The sequence below is a fragment of the Moschus berezovskii genome, chromosome 20 (genome assembly GCF_049115385.1).
Source record: "Moschus berezovskii isolate FMDL1 chromosome 20, NW_MosBer_1.0, whole genome shotgun sequence".
NCBI lineage: Eukaryota > Metazoa > Chordata > Mammalia > Artiodactyla > Moschidae > Moschus > Moschus berezovskii.
The window spans coordinates 30,212,328-30,233,044 of record NC_142479.1 but is presented as its reverse complement, the minus strand read 5'-3'; the positions used below and the strand labels follow the sequence as shown (position 1 = coordinate 30,233,044).

The following is a 20,717-nucleotide window of genomic DNA, read 5'->3' as shown; positions in this document are numbered from 1 at the left end:
GAGCTCTTGAAGAGATAAAAAGCGCGATTAAAGAAAGTCTAGTACAGCAGAAGAAACTGCATAATGCCCACTGGGTCTCAGAATCCTTAGCTCAGCACAGCTTCCTTTTCGTTTGTTTTGTTTTTTAGCCATGCCACTCAGGATGTGTGGGATCTTAGTTCCCTGACCAGGGATCCAACCCGTGCCCCCTTGATTGGAAGCTCAGAGTCTAATCACTGGACTGCAAGGGTAGTCCTTGAGCACACCTTCTAATTAAGAAACCAAGGGCCTGAGAAAAAGTGCTCTTGAGTCCGGAGCTCTAAGGTATACCTCAGAAAGTTTCACATATCTATTCGTCCTTTATTTGACCTTTAAAATTAACCATAGATATCAGATTATTAAGCAGGTCCAGACTGTAAAGAACCTGCCTGCAATGCAGGAGACCCAGGTTCAATCCCTGGGTCAGGAAGATCCCCTGGAGAAAGGAATGGCTACCATTCCAGTATTCTTGCCTGGAGAATCCCATGGACACAAGAGCCTGGTGGGCTACAGCCCATGGGGTCTCAAAGAGTCGAACAGGACTGAGCAATGAACACTTTTCACACTTTCACTGACTGGGAGGGGGGTACAAGGGAGTCTACTGGGTGCTGGGAAGTTCTGTGTTTGATCTAGATGGTCTTTATATGAATGTACAGATTATAAACTTCCATCCATTGAGGGATACACTTAAGATTCGTGTACTTTATGAAAGTTATACTTTAAAAGAAAAACATTAATGACCATGCCTTCTCTTTGAGGCTATCTTTCTCTCAGAAAGCTTCGACTATAATTTTTATGTGTGTGGCAGGGTCAAAATATTGACACACAAAAGACCAAAGCCGTCTTCCTCTCTGAAAGAGTTCATTCCAATTTTGCATTCTGGCCGGCAGTAGATTAGTATTTGAATATAAATTATGGTGGTTTTCCCCCAAGCTTGTCAAGTAAGATTACTCCCAGAAAGTTGTACCCGGCTCACCCGGTGTAGAACAACACTTGGTCCCATTGCAATGCGGTCCCAAGACAATCTTTTAATAAGTCTGATGGATGAACATTAGCCAGACATTTGAGTGTGTGAGTGCATGTGTTCGACATTTTGTGACTCCATGGACTGTAACCTCCCCCCCACCCAGGCTTCTTGGTCCTTGGGACTTTCCAGGCAAGAATACTGGAGTGGGTTGCCATTTCCTCCCACAGGGGATCTTCCCAACTCGGGATCGAACCCACATCTCCTGCATCGGCAGGTGGGTTCTTTACCACTAGCACCACCTGGGAAGCCCCAGATGTTTGCAAATCAAGTTAAAATTTCTATTATGGGCTTCAAAGTACTTAAATGTTAATTTCAAAGTAAACTTTAACTTTCCCCTAGAATGTTCTTTGTCACATCTGAAGATTAAGTTCACAGATAGCTCAGTGGTTGAAAACAACAGTAAAGGGAATTCCTTGGCAGTCTACTGGTTAGGTCTCTACACTTTTACACTTTCACTCCTGGGGCCTGGTTCAAAAAATGCCAGCAGAAAAAGAAACACTCCTCTCTTTCTTCCAGTTTTATTATTAGGTAAAGAGATGTACCTAATTTCAGTGCTAATGAGAGGAGAGACACCTGGAATCCCATCCCCCTATCTTGTTCAAAGTCCCCTGCCTGCTTCTCCCACACAGAGAGCCCTGGTAGACTTCAAAGTCACAGAAGAAGTGATAGACACAGTCTGGTCTTTGATGCCTGAGAACATCAGATCCCTCAGTTTGATGCGGATGCAAAGCATCTGTACTTTTCAATCCTTTCATGTTATTTTACGTTGCTAACAACAAAAGCTGAAAAGTTTGAGGTGACACGCATTACACACATTAAAATATTTGGAACCAGGAACTTTTCATTTCTTCTTCTATTATATATAGCTTCTTTTACTTTGCGAACCACACTGGATAGTAAATTACTTCTGGCACTCAGCCTTGTCAGCTTGCCAAATTTCAACTGGAGCAAGTTTTTACAGCTAGGCTAATAAGCCCTGTAAATTAGGAGGTAAGTATAATGGAAATAATGACATGGTCTTTAACTGTAGGAGCACAGAATGACAACGTGAGGTTCCAATAGATTATACTTTTCCAAGTTTTTTTATTCTAATGAAATCTTTAAAAAAAATTTTAGGTTATTCTAGTTCAAAACCCATGTAAATGGAAAGAGTTTCTTTTAATTGGTGAAAAGTACTTTTGTGTTTTTTATGTTATTGCTTTTTGCAAATTCAGGGGAAAAAAAGAAAGAAAGAAAGAAAACCAAGAATATAGTAGCTCAGAGATAACAACCTACTATTAAAACAAACTGACATCTTGAAAAAACATGTTCTGAAATGATTGGCTTCCAGGATGGGGTGCAATTGTTTGTGTATGAATACTTTTCATCAAAGCCACAGCTAATTAGCTACATCAACTTCATTTCAATCCAGATAGAAACCCATGTCCTGCTAAGTAACTTTCAGGTCTTTATGGAACAAATCTTCAAAAAATGGAAAATTACTGTGATCATTTGATTTTTATTGCTGAAACAGGTAGTATGGATTGTAAGGTAGTATCCATTTCTCTAAATTTAATTCTTACATTCACTCCCAGTTTACAAATGACAAGGGAAATTCTTTTTCCCCTTCTCGTTCTGCCCTCCAATTAGACCTTGACTGATTAGCTTCAGCATCACGTGCTCAGTCCCAAATTGTTTAAGCAAGGAAGAAGCTTGGAGTTGTTATGTGTGTGTGTTTTAACTATATTAAAATAATACAGCCTTGCTCCAAAAGTGCCAGCTTTCTTATAGCTCCCCAACCATACCACGCTATTTTGTACTTCTGTCGACGCCCCTGTTCCATGTGCCTGGCATGTCTTTTGTCCCCTTATTTACTTGGCAAACATAGATCATGCAGGGTAAAAAAAGAAGCCAGCCCTTAATGCCCCACCATCCCACCATCAGCACCAATTTGTGTACTTACTTACATACATTTATATAAAGGGCTCAGCCTTGGCCACACCATGTGGGTTACAGGATCTTAGTTCCCTGATCCAGGATGGAACCAGGGTCCTGGCAGTGAAAGTGCCGAATCCTCACTACTGGACCTCCACGGAATTCCCCTAAAGGGCTCAGTCTTTGAATCTCTTTTATTCCCCTCTCACTAATTCTCTAGGTCCATAAAAGAAGAAAATCATTCAGGCCTGTAACATTGAATGTCTTCTATCAGTACTGTCCAATAACACTTCAGTGATGATGGAAATGTTCTGTATCTGTGCTGTTCACTACAACAGCCACAAGTCTCATGTGGCTATTGGGTACTTGAAATGTGGCTAGAGCAATTACGAAACTGAATTCCTAATGTCATTGAGTTAATTGAAATTTAAATGTCACATGTAGCTAGTGGCTGTCATGTTGGACAATGTAGATCTAGGTGACACCCATATTTATAGCACCGATGCATAACTGATGCATTCCCTGAACTCCAGACTCATGCTGGTATACCCAAGTGGCTACTCTATATCTCCACTTGGAGATCTTATAAGCATTTCAAAATTAGTGTGTCCAAACCCATGCTGCTGATATTCTCGCCCCAAATCTGCTTTTGCCATAATCTTCTCCATCTTGGTTGAATGGCAATTCCATTCTTCTAATTTCTCAGGCTAAGAACCTTGTCCCTGATTCCAAATCTAATTTGTCACCCATCCTTTCTGTTCTACAAAATATAACCAGAATGTGATCTATCCCATCATTGCTACTGCAAGCATCCTAGCCCACAGTCCTCACCTGGACTATTGCTAAAGCTTCCAACTCCTCTCCTCGCTTTTCCTTTGGCCCTCTTGAGTCTATTCTTAACAGAAGTCTACTCTTAAGAGCAACCAATGTTGGACTTCCTTGGTGGTCCAGTGGTTAAGGCTCTGCCCTTACAATAAAGGGGACATAGGTTTGATCCCTGGTCTGGGAACTAAGATTCTGCATGCCATGCAGGGTGGTCAAAAAAAAAAAAAGGCAGCCAATGTCACTTTGTTAAAATATGTCAGTCCACATCACTCCTATGCTCAAAGCCCTGCATGGCTTCTAGACTCAGAGTGAAAACTAAAGCCATTTTCACATGCCTACAAATCTCCTAGGATCTGCTGCCCTGCCCCTCCCTTTCCACTCTGACCTTATTTCCCACCCCTGCCTAGTTTTCTCCACTCCAGAAACACAGCCTCCTCCATATCCCTCCCTACAGCAATGCAGGGCCTTTTCACGGGCTGTTTTCTCTGCCTCAAATTCTCTTCCCTTAATAAGTTCTTAGCTCATTCCCTCACTTCCTCTCTCAAAGAGATTTTTCCTATTTAAAATGGCAGCTCCTACCCTCAAAAATCCTTATTCTGCTTTCTTGTTTTTTTTCCCCTCCATATCACCACTATTCAACATATTACAGGAGTGTCTATTATTTGTCTCTCTCCTCAAGCTTATGCTGAAACAGAATTTCCATGAAGCTGACATCGTTTGCTGATCAATCTGCAGAGTTAGGCACATGATAAGTGCTCATTACCTGTTTTTTGATTAAATGAATGGATATCTGTGTAGTTGCCCCACTTAGCTTGGGCTTCCCAGGTGGCTCAGTGGATAAAGAATCCGCTTACAGTGCAGGAGACACAGGAGATGCAAGTTCAGTCCCTGGGTCTGGAAGATCCCATCAAGGAGGGCATAGCAACCCATTCCAGTATTCTTGCCAGGAGAATCCCATGGACTGAGGAGCCTGGCAGGCTGCAGTCCATGGGGTTACAAAGAATTGGACACGACTGAAGCGACTGAGCACACACACACACACACACACTACTTAGCTTGTACTGTAACTTTTCTTTAATCTACCTCTATCCTTTATAATACTGTGACTTCTGTGACAGAGAGAACAAATATTTCATTTGTCTTTGAAGTTCCTAAAACCTAGTATTGGAAAACATTAGGTACTCAATAAACATTACTGAAAAGTAACAACTCTACATTACACACACTGTCATGAGTTATTCACAGAGTTTAATACGCCCAAAACCCTTCCTGAAGGAAACTGATCTACTCACAGCTACTTTTTTTCCTTCCACCTGACCATGGGCGACTTGCTACTACTGATCAGACCACAAGTAAGCTCCTGACTCAAGAACAACCCATCCATTGGGTGGCCAAAAACTTATAATGATCCCTGGCATGAAAAGATGAACTGAACTAACTTAACCCTCCCTCTTTGGACTCTGGATTAAGAATTAAAAAGAGAAGTACGTGATGGGAACATATGAGTTAAAAACCAAAGAGAGCCCATGGATTAGAGACAAGAGCTTGAAGTGTAGAAAGGCAAAGTTGTCAGGAAGTAGAAACTAGGTAAGTAGAAATTATTAAATATAGAAAAATATACAGGGTAAAAGTGGATGGGGGAAAGAAAATAGTGCCTAAGAGAACATGGAGTCACTGAATCACATTAATAAGAGTGCCCTGGAGTGAGGACCCATAGACTCCTGCAACTGAAGTCCCATTTCATACTGCTCTGAATCTCTGTGCCCTTTCTTGCTCTCTGTGTCACTTATAAGAATGCCCATTTGCTTGAGGTGCCTTAAGACGTTGTCTCTGTAACTGACAATGCTCAACCTAACCAAAATACCATTCTTGGTTCATACAGTTGCTGTCACCTGTCAAAGACTGAGGGTATTATGTTTTCATATTTTTTACCAAATGGTACACTTGAGTTGTTCTCCAAAGCCTTAAGCAGTTAACCCTTTGAGCTTTGAATGTTTATTGGGAAGAACAGGGATGAAAGTTCTCTTCAGAGCCATTTGGTTTCTCTTAAAGCCAAACTCCTACGGCAGTTAGAATCCACTCACAACGTGAAATGTACCTTGCTTTAAACAGATTTGAAACTCTGGATTTACAGCAATAGATTATTATGTGTCACTTTAAAAAAATATATTTATTTATTTATTAGACTTTGTCAGTTCTTAGTTGCAGCATGTGCGATCTAGTTCCCCCACCAGGGATCGAACCCTGGCCCCCTCATTGGAAGCTCGAAGTCTTAGTCACTGGACCACCAGGGAAGTCCTTATGTGGTCACTTTTAACAAACTTTATTTATTTTATCCAAAAAGTCACATACTGCTAGAAATTCAAAGGCCATATTCTTCAATAGTTCATAACCACAAGAGAGCCACAAACCTCAAGTTCCCTTGCTATGTTTCAGGGCATACCATTGGCTTGGGTAAATGCAAAGCACCCAAGGAAAGGGGCTGTCTACTTCAATGACTTAGTCACAATCTTTTTCTTTTTCCCCTTCCATGGATAGCCCTCCCCTATGGGTCCACACAGCTGCCACTACCCAAGGAAGCCAACTATTTCAAAATGCAGTTGCTACTTCGCTCAAAGGGCAGTGGGATATAATCATTAAAACCAGGAGCTTTATTTTGAGTATGTTTTGTCAGTAGCTAAAACATTTTAAGCATGCATGCTTAAGGCCTAGCCATCCTGACATCTACAAAGCTATCATAGAAACACTAACAAAAATGCACAGACATATACATACTGGGTTGAATGAAAAAGTGCGTTCGGATTCTTCTGTAAGATATTGTGGAAAAACCCAAATGAACTTTTTAGCCAACCCAATATAAGGAGGGTCACTGAATCAATGTTTATAATAGCAAACTATTGGAAAGATCCTACACTGATTATCAGGCAAGTGATTAAAATAAATTACAATACATCCATACAATGGTATACTATATAACTACTAAAGAGAATGAAGAGTGTTGTATATGTTATAAGATGGAAATAGGCCTATTACACATTGTTAAATCTAAGACCGGCAAGTTCCACAATAGTAGTTACTGTATAATCCATTTTAAAAGTGTGTATGTGCATGTTATGAACAAAATAAAAAGCTAGGAGGATTGCCCACCAAACCATTCATTCATACATTGGTTGCATCTGAGAAGTGGGATGGGACTTTCTCCATTACTATTTTGTTGAGCAATATAACAAGGTGTATTATTTTTGTAATTTTTATTTTAATAAAACATTTCAATAGAGAAAAAATTAAAAAATGAAAGAAGAGATTTCAAAATCAAACTCTGGTTCAAATCCCAACTCTATCATTCTTTTTGGGTTAGTTGGGATATTAAAACACAAACTTGCTTTATCTTATTAACACTTCACAGCAATTGCTTGAAATACCTCAACTTTTATTTTACACATCGCTATTATTAAACACCAGAGGTGATTCTGCCTTAAGGGACTTAGGATCCGCTTTTCACGTGAGGAACACTTTGTAAGAGGAGTAATTTCACTCCCTAACTTATCTGTGTGCTAACAAGATACTCATAAGAAATAGGGCATATTCTCTCTCTTTCGAAAATCCTGCTCCCTTTTCTCCCCTTCTCACCCCAAGTGTCCACAACCTGGGAGCTGTCCAGGTACAAATTAACATTTAAAAAGACCTCTCGTTCACACAAGCAGCTCTATTATTGCTTTCTCCTTTACAGCCTTGGTCTGCTCAAAAACCCACATTCAAATTGGATCACATCCACTGCAGCCCTTCAGCACACAGGTATTGTGGCAGGGAGGCCGCTTTTGGCTATGAATCCCTTTATTCATTCTAAAGTAACTTCATTCATAAGGTTCACTGAACAGCTAGCTTGTGCCCATCACAGACTCTGACAAAGTATCTTTGCCTACCTGTCACTAAGCCTTAGGAAATGCTGTGGGTGGCGCTTCATTTCACAGCCCAGCAAACCAAGGTTCCAAAGGGTGAAGTGACTGGCCCAAGTTGACATCGCTAGTAAGTTGCCGGAGCGTGCTGGGAAATCCAAACTTCAGGGTTACTAAAGGTCACCAATGGTTCTTTATCTTCCTCCCCCTCCTTTTCCTAACTAGTTTTAAAAGCCAAATAGTGCTGTAAAACTTGTAAAGAAAAAACAGCCTTCCGCTACCCCAGCAATCCCCAATCTTTTTGGCACCAGGGACCAACCGGATTAGTAGAAGGCAATTTGTGTGTGTGTGTTGGAGCAAGGGGGTATCCAGGATGGTTTCCCGTCTGCTATGCGGCCTACTTCCTATCAGGCCACCTAGAGGTACCCGTGGCAAGGGAGTAGGGGACTCCGGCCTTACCTTAGCCTTCCCTTCTCTCCTGTGCAACCACGAGTAATCTTGTAACTCTTCTGTGCAACCACGTGCAACACCCCCCCTCCGCCCGCGCCACACACACACCCTGTCTACCGGTTTACGGGCATATCTCTCAATAAACCCATCTGTTGCGCAGTTCCCCTGTAGCTCAGCTGGTAAATAATCTGCCTGCAGTGCAGGAGACCTGGGTTCGATTCCTGGATCAGGGAAAGATCCCCTGGAGAAGGAAATGGCAACCCACTCCAGTATTCTTGCCTGGAGAATCCCATGGACAGAGGAGCCTGGTAGGTCCCCAGTCCATGGGGTCGCAAGAATCTGACACGACTTAGCGTCTAAACCACCACCAACAACAACTAGGACATAACCAAAACGCCACTCTGCGGTCCACTGCTTCTGCTCCCTCTCGATTCAAGGGGTCACCCGCCCCGCCCAGCTTGGAAACTCGGTCCGGACCCCTCTCCTCGCTCACTGAGTGTCTAGCACCACCGCTGCGGTCACTAGGTTGGTCGGAGCCCAGGGACCACCAGCGGGACCCGGACCCTGACGCGGGCTGAACGGTCAGCTCCCCCGGGCCCGGCCTGGCCTCACCGCAGATCCCTTGCGGGCTGCGAACCCGGGTCCGCGCGGCGGTCGGTGTCGGAGAGCTAGGATCGGGCAAGGACGGGCCGGGGTCGCCGGCGAGGGCCAGGGGTGGGGCCCAGGGCTCGGCTCGCGGGACCAGGCTCTGGGTCAGCGGAGTAAGACGGTCGGGATCCCGGGCTGAGAGCCGGGGTCAGGGGACTTGGGTCAGAGTCGCGGGTGGGGGCTGCGCCGGCGCGGGTCGCTGGGCGAAGCGGAGGCCGGCAGCGGGCGCCTGTCCGCCGGGCCGCGGGGCCCTCGGGGGCTCCTGCCGGCGGTCGACAGCGCGGCCGCGGCCGGGGACAGGGCGCCGCCCTCCGCGCCACCAAGTCCCCGCCGCTACTCGGCGCCGCAGTCCCGGCCCAGCCCGACAGCCCTCCCCTGGCGCCCGCAGGCCGTCGGCCTCCCCGGCCACGGACTGCCCGCGAGAGGCGGCCCGGGGTGCAGCCAGCTCGGGGCGGGCACTGGGTTTCCGGGTTCCCGGCCACTCGGCCCGAAGGCCGCTCCTGAGTTCGGGGTCGAGAGTCCCCTCGAGGGACGAAGGGGACCACCATCCCGCAGCCTTGCTCCGAAGAACCTATCCACCAAGCCCTCCAATTTTCCCTTCTGGCTGGTTCCCTTTGCATGTCCTCTCTCAGACTGAGGAGGTCTTCGGAGGGATATGTTCTTTCTTTATGGGGGACTGTTTCACCCTCAGTGTGGCATCCTCTTACCAGCCTCTCACCAACTCCATACCTTTTCCTCCACACAGGCTTATCCTTCCCATACTGTGGGTTAAACCAATCTTTAATTTACCTACAACGAAAGGTATTGAGAATACTTTTAGCAATGGGTCCGAGTAATGTATGATTATATCTCCTTTCTAGTACCTGAGGTTAATCATTGTCTCAATTCCTTGTTCAGCTTTCTATGTAAATCTCACTTATTTCCCCCCAAATATTCTGCCCAAACTGTAAATCCCCATTCATTCAAACTCATCAAGGAATACATCTATTTTGGTTTTTTCTCAGAAATCTTCCTCCCGTTCCAGTCTTCACTGTTGCTCAGTAGGCCAATAAATACCACAACTGTTGTTGTGGGATTTCCCTTCATCGTCATCCTGGGAATTTTCCTTACTTTTTGGTGAGTCCCCTGTTTCCCATGGAGTCCATGTGTTATTTTTATCCCTGATTTTGGTACAGCACATCTTCTGCTAGCTTCCTGAAAAGACTGTAAGGGAGGTGATTTTTTTTCTGACATCTTGCAAGTCTGAAAATATCTTTATTTGACATTGATCCTTCGTCTGGGTATATCATTCTGGGTTGGAATTCATTTTTCCTTATGACATTTTACCTTAGACAACTATGAATTGTCTTCTAGATTCCAACATTAGTGCTGAGACATCTGATGAAATTCTTACTTTTGTTCATGACCGATAGTCCTTTATTCTATTTTTATTATTTCTGGAAACTTTATGTTCTATCTTTGGCTTTCTGAAAATGCCCAATGGTTTGTCTTCATGTACATCTTTTCATTCATTGTGTAAGACACTCAAGGACTCCTTCACTTTAGAAACTCTTGCCCTTCAGTTCTGGAAAATTTCTTCCTTAACTTTTTATCCCTTGCACAATTACTCATTAGATCTCTCCCCTCCACACACATCTTCTATCCCACTCCATCCCCACCCTTCTTTCTCTGTTTTTACTTTCTCAAATTCTTGTTATTGGTATATCAGGATCTCCAAATAATTCTAATTCTCTCATCTTTTCTCCACCACTTCTCATTTCTCTTTTTTTTTTCCTGCAAATTCTCTCATTTCCTTTTTTGTCTGCAAATTTCCTCAACTCTATTTTCCAAACTTTCCATTGCCTCTTTGTCATTTTTGCCTTCTAAACAATGATGTGCCAGTAAATAACAATGAACTCTCCAAAGAGGAGTGTGGGGAACCATCACTGCTAGTGCTTGCCCATTTCCTCTGTGCAAATATTTCCACCCTGCCTGATTTCAAGCCACCAACATTATATCCCTGAAAACAGAGTTGGGGAGAGAAGCATAGTAGTGTATCATTATACTAGTATTTATACCATATATATACAATACACAAATAATCTCAAGAGCATAGGTAACAGTAAAATGTTAATAATAGAATAATTTGGAAGTGATGAGTTTTAAATATTACTTTTATTTTTAATATAATATCTTTAATTATAACCATATATAACCTAATGATATTATATTAAAAATAGAAGTAATACTCAAAACTCATCACTTCCAAATTATTTTATCTTTAATTGTAACTTTATGTAACCCAAGGCCTCCCTGGTGGTTCAGTGGTAAAACATCTACCTGTCAATGCAGGAGATTCAATCATGGATTCAATCATGGGTCAAGAAGATCCCATGGCAACCCATGAACCCATGTTCATTTTTTTGTTAATGAGTTCAACAAACATTTATTGAATGCTTATTCCACAGTAGGCTTTAAAGATGAAGATCCGGTGCAGAAGGGCAAGGTAACCCACTCCAGTATTCTTGCCTGGAGAATCCCCATGGACAGAGGAGCCTGGTGGGCTACAGTCCATGGGGTCGCAAAGAGTTGGACATGACTGAGCGAATAAGCACAGCACAGACATTGGCTAATGGGATAGACAAGTCCATACACTGTCGGTAATTTACTCTATCTCGGAAGATTAGGTGATAGTTTCATGTCAGAGATGACATCTAAGTTAAAGTGATAAATGTATAGCACTTTAATGAGGAAACGAGGAGTAGACATCCCAAACCTAGTAAGAAACTATAGAAATATTCATGGAGTAATGCTTAAACTGGTGTGACTGGACAGCAGGCAGTACAGCCATCAATATAATGAGGCAAAATATGAAAGTAGGAAGGACTCTGACATTGCAAGCCCTTTTCCTGAGAAATAAGGAACATTTATTAACTTTACAAAAGGCTCTGTTTGAAGTATTGTTTGAAGCAGGATTCAGTAGCTTAGGCACTTGAAAAAGTCTTCAAGACTCACAGCTTTCCAGACCACTTGCTACCTGCCATTCTTCTCTCTGAAATACTCCCAAATTCACAGGGTCAGGAAACATTTATCGCAGAATAAAACAAGTTCCCCAACGCTGTTTGCAGGTTTTCTAGTGAAATTCCCTCTGTTCAAAATGTATTCTAGTCTCCCTTCTTCTGCTCAGACAGTTCAGTAAAATTTTAAGTTTTCCAAGAAATGAAAACTAGCTTCTAAGGAGTAAAAAAAGGGAACTCTGCTTTAACTGAGTATAGAAGCAACATCATTAGAATCAGAAAAATATAACTGATTATTACCATTTTCTAGGAGTCCTTAACGTGAGAAACCTGAAACATGCCCCTTATGATGGGGGCTCACGTTGAAGAGGAAGCTCCCGGTTTGGAGGGTGAGCTCTGCCAGGAAAGAGCTGGGAAGCAGACCTTCATTGCCTCTTTCTCTCACCAATGAGCTGTGCCACCCTTCCTTGTTCAGGAGGATTTAGTTGTCATTTCTCCCCTTAAAGGAATCAGAGCTCCTTGGAGAAATGGCTGATATTGACTATGCCAAAGCCTTGGACTGTGTGGATCACAACAAACTGTAAAATTCTTCGAGATGGGAATACCAGACCACCTGACCTGCCTCCTGAGAAATCTGTATGCAGGTCAAGAAGTAACAGTTAGAACTGGACATGGAACAACAGACTGGTTCCAAATAGGGAAAGGAGTATGTCAAGGCTATATATTGTCACTCTGCTTATTTAACTTATATGGAGAGTACATCATGAGAAATGCTGGACTGGATGAAGCACAAGCTTGAATCAAGATTGCTGGGAGAAATATCAATAACCTCAGATATGCAGATGACCCCACCCTTATGGCAGAAAGCGAAAAGGAATTAAAGAGCCTCTTGATAAAAGTGAAAGAGGAGTGCTTGCTTCGGCAGCGCATATACTAAAATTGGAACGATACAGAGAAGATTAGCATGGCCCCTGCGCAAGGATGACACGCAAATTCATGAAGCATTCCATATTTTTTAAAAAGAATACATTTGAATGAGTTCTAATGAGGTGGATGAAACTGGAGCCTATTATACAGAGTGAAGTAAGCCAGAAAGAAAAATACCAATAAATACAGTATACTAACACATATGTGTTCTTGCCTGAAGAATCCCAGGGACGGCGGAGCCTGGTGGGCTGCCCGTCTATGGGGTCGCACAGAGTCGGACACGACTGAAGTGACTTAGCAACACATATATATGGAATTTAGAAAGATGGTAACAATAACCCTGTATACAAAAGACAGCAAAAGAGACACAGATGTATAGAACAGTCTTTTGGACTCTGTGGGAGAGGGCGAGGGTGGGATGATTTGGGAGAATGGCATTGAAACATGTATATTATCGTATGTGAAACAAATCGCCAGTCCAGGTTCGTTGCATGATAAAGGGTGCTCGGGGCTGGTACACTGGGGTGAACCAGAGGGATGATATGGGGAGGGAGGTGGTAGGGGGGTTCAAGATGGGGAACACATGGACACCCGGGGCGGATCCATGTCAATGTATGGCAAAACCAATACAATATTATAAAGTAATTAGCCTCCAAGTAAAATAAGTAAATTTTTTTTAAAAGTGAAAGAGGAGAGTGAAAAAGTTGGCTTAAAACTCAACATTCGGAAAACTAAGATCATGGCATCTGGTCCCATCACTTTATGGCAAATAGATAGGGAAACAGTGAAACAGTGACAGACTATCTTTTGGGGCTCCAAAATCACTGCAGTTGGTGACTGCAGCCATGAAATTAAAAGACACTTGCCCCTTGGAAGAAAAGTTATGACCAACCTAGGCAGCATATTCAAAAGCAGAGACATTACTTTGCCAAGAAATGTCCATCTAGTCAAAGCTATGGTTTTTCCGATAGTCATGTATGGATGTGAGAGTTGGACTATAAAGAAAGCTGAGTGCTGAAAAATTTATGCTTTTGAACTGTGGTGTTGAAGAAGACTCTTGAGAGTTCCTTGGACAGCCAGGAGATCCAACCAGTCCTTCCTAAAGGAAATCAGTCCTGAATATTCATTGGAAGGATTGATGCTGAAGCTGGAACTCCAATACTTTGGCCACCTGATGCGAAGAACTGACTCATTGGAAAAGACCCTGATGCTGGGAAAGATTGAGGGTGGGAGGAGACAGGGATGACAGAGGATGAGATGGTTGGATGGCATCACCAACTCAATGGACATGAGTTTGAGTAAACTCTGGGAGTTGGTTATGGACAGGGAGGCCTGGCATCCTGCAGTCCATGGGGTTGCAAAGAGTCAGACACGACTGAGCAACTGAACTGAACTGAACTGAAGACTAGGGTAGGGAATATACAAGATGAGGCTGACACTTACAACACAAGAAAGTAAGAAATTGCTAAAAACAAAACACAAATGATGGGACCACGTCAAAGGGTCCGATCTCCCCAGTGGCCAAAGCAGGAACAATCTGAACAACAAAATAAATAATGTAGCATTGGATATAGCCCAAAGTATCCAAGTTCAGTTCAGTTCAGTCGCTCAGTCGTGTCCGACTCTTTGCGACCCCATGAATCACAGCACGCCAGGCCTCCCTGTCCATCACCAACTCCCGGAGCTCACTCAAACTCGTCCATCCAAGTAAACACCCATAAATAAATGATTGAAAAAATACAGAAATGAGGGAGAAAAGTCTCCTCTACAGAGAAATTGTAAATAACTTACAAAGCTACTTGCCCATCAAGGAAGAAGAGCTTAATTCACCTCCACAACCGCCATCACTACACCTGAGTGTGGGTTACACATGGGGACTTGCTTCCAAGGATGGGAGTGGAGAAGATTGTCAAATACTAAGTTGGTTTGGTGATTAAGGTTAACATCGTCAATGACGATCATGTTGATGGCAGGTACCCTGGACATGAAATGATGAAAATGGCACTTCACCTATACGATCTTCCTCCCCAAAACCCATAACCCCACTCAATTAGAAAACTGTCAGACAAATCCAAATTGAGGAACATTATATAAATTATCAGTACTCTTTAAAACTGTCAAAAGTCATCAAAAACAAGGAAAGTCTGAGAAGCTGTTACAGGTCACAGACTAGAGGAGACTAAGGACCAAAAGCAATGTGGTATCTTAGATGACAGATGGATGGAGAAGTAGACAGACATAGATGATTAACTTTGTGTTTTGGGGTGTATTTTTGACCACTGGAGGCTTTCAGGTATCTTAGTTTCCCAACCAGGGACTGAACCGAGCCCCCTGCAGCAAAAATGCCAAGTCTTACGCACTGGACTGCCATGGAATTCCCTACGTGATTAACTCTGGACAAAACAGAAAATATTCATATTATTTAAACACCCGTGAAACATTAAAAAATAATTGACCATTTGGGACCCTGAAAAAGCCTCAACAAATTTCTAAAAGCAATTTGTCCAGGCCTCTTTTTTTTTTCTTCTTTGTACAGGCCTCTTTTTTTTTTTCTTCATGCTGCTGCTGCTGCTAAGTCACTTCAGTCATGTCCAACTCTGTGCAACCCCACAGATGGAAGCCCACCAGGCTCCCCTGTCCCTGGGATTCTCCATAGTGTAACAATTAATTGAAGATTGGTTGAATACATTACAGAATTTTTGTTAAAAGGCCTACCAACTTATTTTTTTTAATATTCCTCTCTGTGGGCAATTCAGTCGGCTCAGATCTTTTTGGATTCTCAGCATTTTTCAGATATTTTTGCTTTTATCGGTGAAAGAAGACTTTTATATTCTTACATGACAAGTACAATATAAACTTTCCTGTTTTCATTTCCCATTCTAAATATTGTGTAGTTTACCTTCCTACTGGGCACTCTTCTACATCATTTGACATGTTTTGAGCTGAATTTGTAACCCTTATCTGCTCCATTAGAGAAAAGATAACACTATTTGCCTTTTGTTTATTGTTTCATTCAGGAATCAAAACTAGAACTGTTTTATAATTTTATAGAAAAGGACATTTGGATGAATTTAACTGTGGTATAGCGCACTGGAAGGTGATTTCTGTTATTTTTCTTAGAATTAAAAAACTGGGATAACTTTAACAATAACCTGTATCAGTGTTTCTTGATTTTTTTCCCTCTATACCTAGTTTGATTTTTAGAAAAGTTCCTATTCCCCTACCTCTGTAACCCATGTCTATCTTTGTAGGGAGATGTGCCTTAAGAACACATATTATAGATGTGTCATGTGGTATATGGAAGACTATTTTTTCATATATTCATTGATAAAGAACTTTATTTTTACTGATTACTGTAGATAGCTTTGTTTTTCCCTTTCAAAAACAAAATTATAATGCTGAACATGATTTCCCACATATACATAAACTTCCAGGGATTCTGTTATGGACAAAAATCACTATTCTAAATCAATCCTTAATTTTATATTTGAGAAAACAAAGACCAGAGAACTTAAATAACTTTATCAAACTCACACTGTGAAATAATGACAAGTCACGAGTTGACTGATAGTATAATGTTCTTTTTCCTAAGTTTGTTGCAAGATTTTAAATCTAGGAAAAAATTAGATTTAAAAAATAGAAATAGAGCCAGAAACATTTCTCTCCTATTAAGAAAATTCTCTTCGAAGAGTGCTCTCTAAAGAAAGCCCAACCAAATTAATTTCTTGGCTTCTGTGTATTAATTTGATCCCCAAAGTACAGAAACTTAATTTATCTTGATATGAAGTAGAAGTCCTACTCCCCCAATTGTTCTCTTTACAGTGCCTCTGTGATAAAAAATGGTTACAGAATTCTGATATCTATTACCCAGCGCTTTTATAATCTCAGGGAATTTCTTGCAGGCACACAGAGTACTAGATATCCCAGTGGCAACTTGTAAGCTCTGTGCTGTTCTATCAAAAACAGCTGCCAAATCATTCGGTAGTCTCTTCAGGACATCTCTCTCCTTCAGCTCAACCATCAAGGTGGCAACTTTCTCAAACTAGTCCCATGAATCAGTTATTGTAGGAAGCCATGAATGTGAAGGAGAAAAAACTAGCTCAATCAGGAATAATAGCAATGTTTCCCCAGGATCTAGTTCCATTGGATAGTGTGCAGGCAGAAATAAAATTCTGAGTAGAGTGAGGTGGAAAAGAACTTTTTTAAAGAAGAACATACAACATCCTAAATAAAACTGAATGTAGAAGCTAAGAGGCAGCTTTTCCACAAGTATTTAACCCTATATTCTCTCTCAGCATATACTTCCTGTGTAATCTTAGCAAATTAAACTCTGGAACTCGGCTTCTTCAGATGTATAAAAAGAGGCTTAAGCTAGATACTATCTAAGTTTCTTGTAGCTATAAAATTTGTTTTCACATAACAAAGTCACTTATAAAGAGAAATTGCTAAATATACGTCAAATAAAAAATGTCTCAGGGAAATAAGAACAGTATCTGTAAAACGACAACAAGCTACAAATAAAGGCCTATATCTCTTAATTTGTTCTGATTATCAATAGTAATCAGAAATTGTACAATAAAGGTGAACTTACAAGCTTTAAATGGAAATTCAGACTACAGCATTATTATGGAAGTGGTATAATATCTATCTAGTTTTGTTGATATTATTTATGAAGGATGGTGACATAGTAATGCTTTTCTTCCCCTTAGAAGATAAAGGGGAAACTTAGTTTGGAAACAATCAGTTCACACAAAGATAAGGGATAACAAAAGCAAGAAGATTAAATTTTTTTTCTGGGCAGGGCATGTGAGAAACAGAATTTTTTTCATCTATATTTCATTACTTTTAAAGTAAACTTCATTACTCTTAGCCATACTCATGTTTTTCATGGTGTCAAATTTTGAGGTGAGTATAGCCCACATTATTAGTGCCATTTTAGCTCATTGTTCCTCATTATCAGACTTGGGAAGGTAGCAGAGAGTAATGCAGTGGTTTTCAAAAAATATTTCCTGAGCAAGCAGATCCATTATCTTTGAAATTACAGAACACAGAAAAGCAGAACAGCTCTGACTGCAGATGAATGGGGAAGTAGAGCCTATGTTTACTTTTTGAAACTCTGGGTCTTCCAAGATGACAATTTGGATACCTTTGTTTTACTGGAAAACACATGGGGTTTTGAGTTCCCTGTAACTGGGTTCAAATCTCAGCTTGCTGTGGGATGGTAAGAGAGTGACTTAATTTCTGAGATTCAATTACTTGTGTGTAAGAGACTAACAATAGTAAATAACAATTTACAACTGTTATATGGATAGAATGCTCAATAAATCTCAATTCACTCCTGCTTTTGCTTAAAATTAAAAGCACTTGTCCCAGTTTAAAAACAATGGGCATAGTAGTTATCTCCAGTTATAGGCCTCCCAAAATTCAGGTTTAGATATTTCCATTGTGTCTCAGGTGGTTTCTCCTCCCTCAGGTTATTAGTGTCAAGTTTTTTTTTGTCCCAGGGGTTCTAACTATGCCCCTTATTATATCTAGTTAAACCTAGATAAACACACACAAATCAGTGTTTTATTATGAAAACCCCATAATACACAGTGAATATTCTATGGTTCTTATGTTTTTCTTTTCTCGACAAAGGCAAAAATATGCAAACTTTTGATTTTAATTTTCAAACAGAACTGTTGAAATTATTTTTTCATACTAACTTTTTTATTAGGAAGGTTATTAATATTTTTACTTTGGGGGTCATTCCTTTTTAAAAACCGAATTTGATTGTACCTCTCTCAGAACATGTCAGCAAATACAACTTTAGTTCCCTCAAAGCGAGACTTAAACGTTCTTTTTCGTCTGATATAGCTTTTATTGGCCTACTCTAATAGACTCAATGCTAAATCTTAAAGTGATGGGTCCAAGTCACAGCTCTGCCACCAAACCTGAGCAAGTGACTTAACCTCTCTGAGCCTATTTTCTCTTCTGTAAAATGAAAATAATGCCAGTTTCATAGGATCACTATGATAAACTGAGGTAACATACATAAAAGAATAATTACGACTATAAAGGTCAATACGATTGCTATTCTTTCCTTGCACACATATCTAGTCTGGTGCTAGGAAATATAAAAGAAAAGGTCAGTGGCCTTTGCTTTTTAGGGGTTTACCAATTCCAAATATGCATGAAAGCCAAAACAAACAAAACCCTTGAAAGCAATTCAAATTCAGTGTGAGGTCGGGGACTAAACATATACCTGTCTTTGACAGTGAATTGGCATCACCAGTCTCAAAAACAGTTGCCACACCAAACTTAAAAAATAACAAAACAACCTAGTCACAGAAGTGACCAACCTTGAGGTGATCTATTGACATTTTATCTACGGAACATAATCTGATTAAGAAGACGGTAATGTGATCAAGATAATTAATTCTAATTTGTTCGAGGTTATAAGGATTTTTTAGTATGCTACATACATTCTCGACAAAGGAGAATACAAAAAGTGAGAATGTGTTACACAACTCTTCCATAGCATGGATAGCTTTGATTCTCATAATCAGAACTGGTTAGCTACTGTACATTAAAACTACGCCCAGGGTGAAGCCTAGAATGCTATACCATGGCATTCTTAAAGGAAATACCCTTTACCAACTTCCCAAATCCTTCGGTTCCATTTCTCTGTTCATTGGAGATTTACGATAACCTGTGACTTGGTCTTCATCTTTGGCTCTACCTGTATTTCCACCCTCCCCTTCAAAAGGAGAGCCCCATTCTCCTAAATGATGAAGACTGGTAATTTTGTCAGTTATATTTACTCTTAATTGACAAATTAGCCTTCAGGCTTATAACTTGATATTTTGTGATTTGCTTAGTATGCTTAGTACTCCAGACCTTGACTGAATTGATGAAACTTCATTTTGTAACCCTGTAAAGCTTAAGATGAGCAGTTTAGCAAGATCTAATACCGCACAAGCCTCTAGGAAAAGGTTATTTCAGAAATCTAAAGAACAAAACAAAATCTCTTCTTTATTTTGGTAGGGGGAAACTAAAAAAAATACTGAGTACAGAACAGTGTAACACAGGAGAGCATTCTGAACTTTTTGTCTGACTAAAAATATAGACTAATTAAAAACCAGCAACAGGTATACCTACTTTTGGATGTGTTTCTGAAATGCCAAATTTTATACTACATGCAAAATATGCAGAGCTCACTTTAAGTAGAAAATACACTGATAAAATCAGCGCTTTGGTTATTTAAATAACCATTCCAAAGATGCCTGCTTCGTAAACAGCATTTTGAAATTAACTATAAAGGGCCCAACGCAAGCATTTAAAAAATATAATTGGAAGTATGAAATGGATCTGTGTTTATAGATTGAAATTTTCGAAGATAATATTTCATTTTAATGTAATACAAGATCACACGGTTTCAACTGGAAGGACGACGTTAGAGATCATCTTGCTCAACCTGAAATTCAAATCTCGGAGTATTAGCTCGACTCCAAACCAGTCCGGGCCGGAAGCGTGAATCGGGCCTACCCATCTCTTTTTAAAAGAGACAGGCGAAACACCGGATTCCCTGTAGTTTTTGAGCGCAAAATAAGTAGATTCTCAAGATGGGTGTAGATACTTCTAAAAAATCATCTGGTTTGTCCCTCTGACAACTCTTCTGGTATCCGGGGATCAAATATCTAGGTTTTGCTTCTAACATGTTGAGAAGCCACAACCTCTCTCAGTAAGCATCCTGAAGCCTTACCGCACCTTCAGAAAATCGTTTTCTTCATTTGATTTTTGGACATTCAAGCTCCCTAGAAATCGCTCCCTTTGCTGGAGCCCTGCGGCGTCAGAGAGCAGCAGCCGCAACCCCTTGGTTGCCCCAGTCCTCTCAGGGTCTCGCTGGGTGGGATTCGGCCAAGGGCGGCTTGAGGCACGTGGTGACGAGGGGATCGGGGACGCGATCCCCGGCCCGCGAGCCCCTTAGACCAGAAGCGACCCGACCCGACCCGACCAAACCCCTAGGCAGGCCCC

At 41.2% G+C, this 20,717-nt stretch overlaps 1 non-coding gene across 1 annotated transcript; it reads left to right on the top strand.

Moving 5' to 3' along the window:
- The first annotated feature begins 12,683 nt into the window (after positions 1-12,683).
- LOC129544891 (U6 spliceosomal RNA) lies at positions 12,684-12,790 on the top strand. The gene has a single exon (XR_008683628.1). It is a non-coding gene; the product is annotated as a U6 spliceosomal RNA (small nuclear RNA).
- Positions 12,791-20,717: the final 7,927 nt, after the last annotated feature.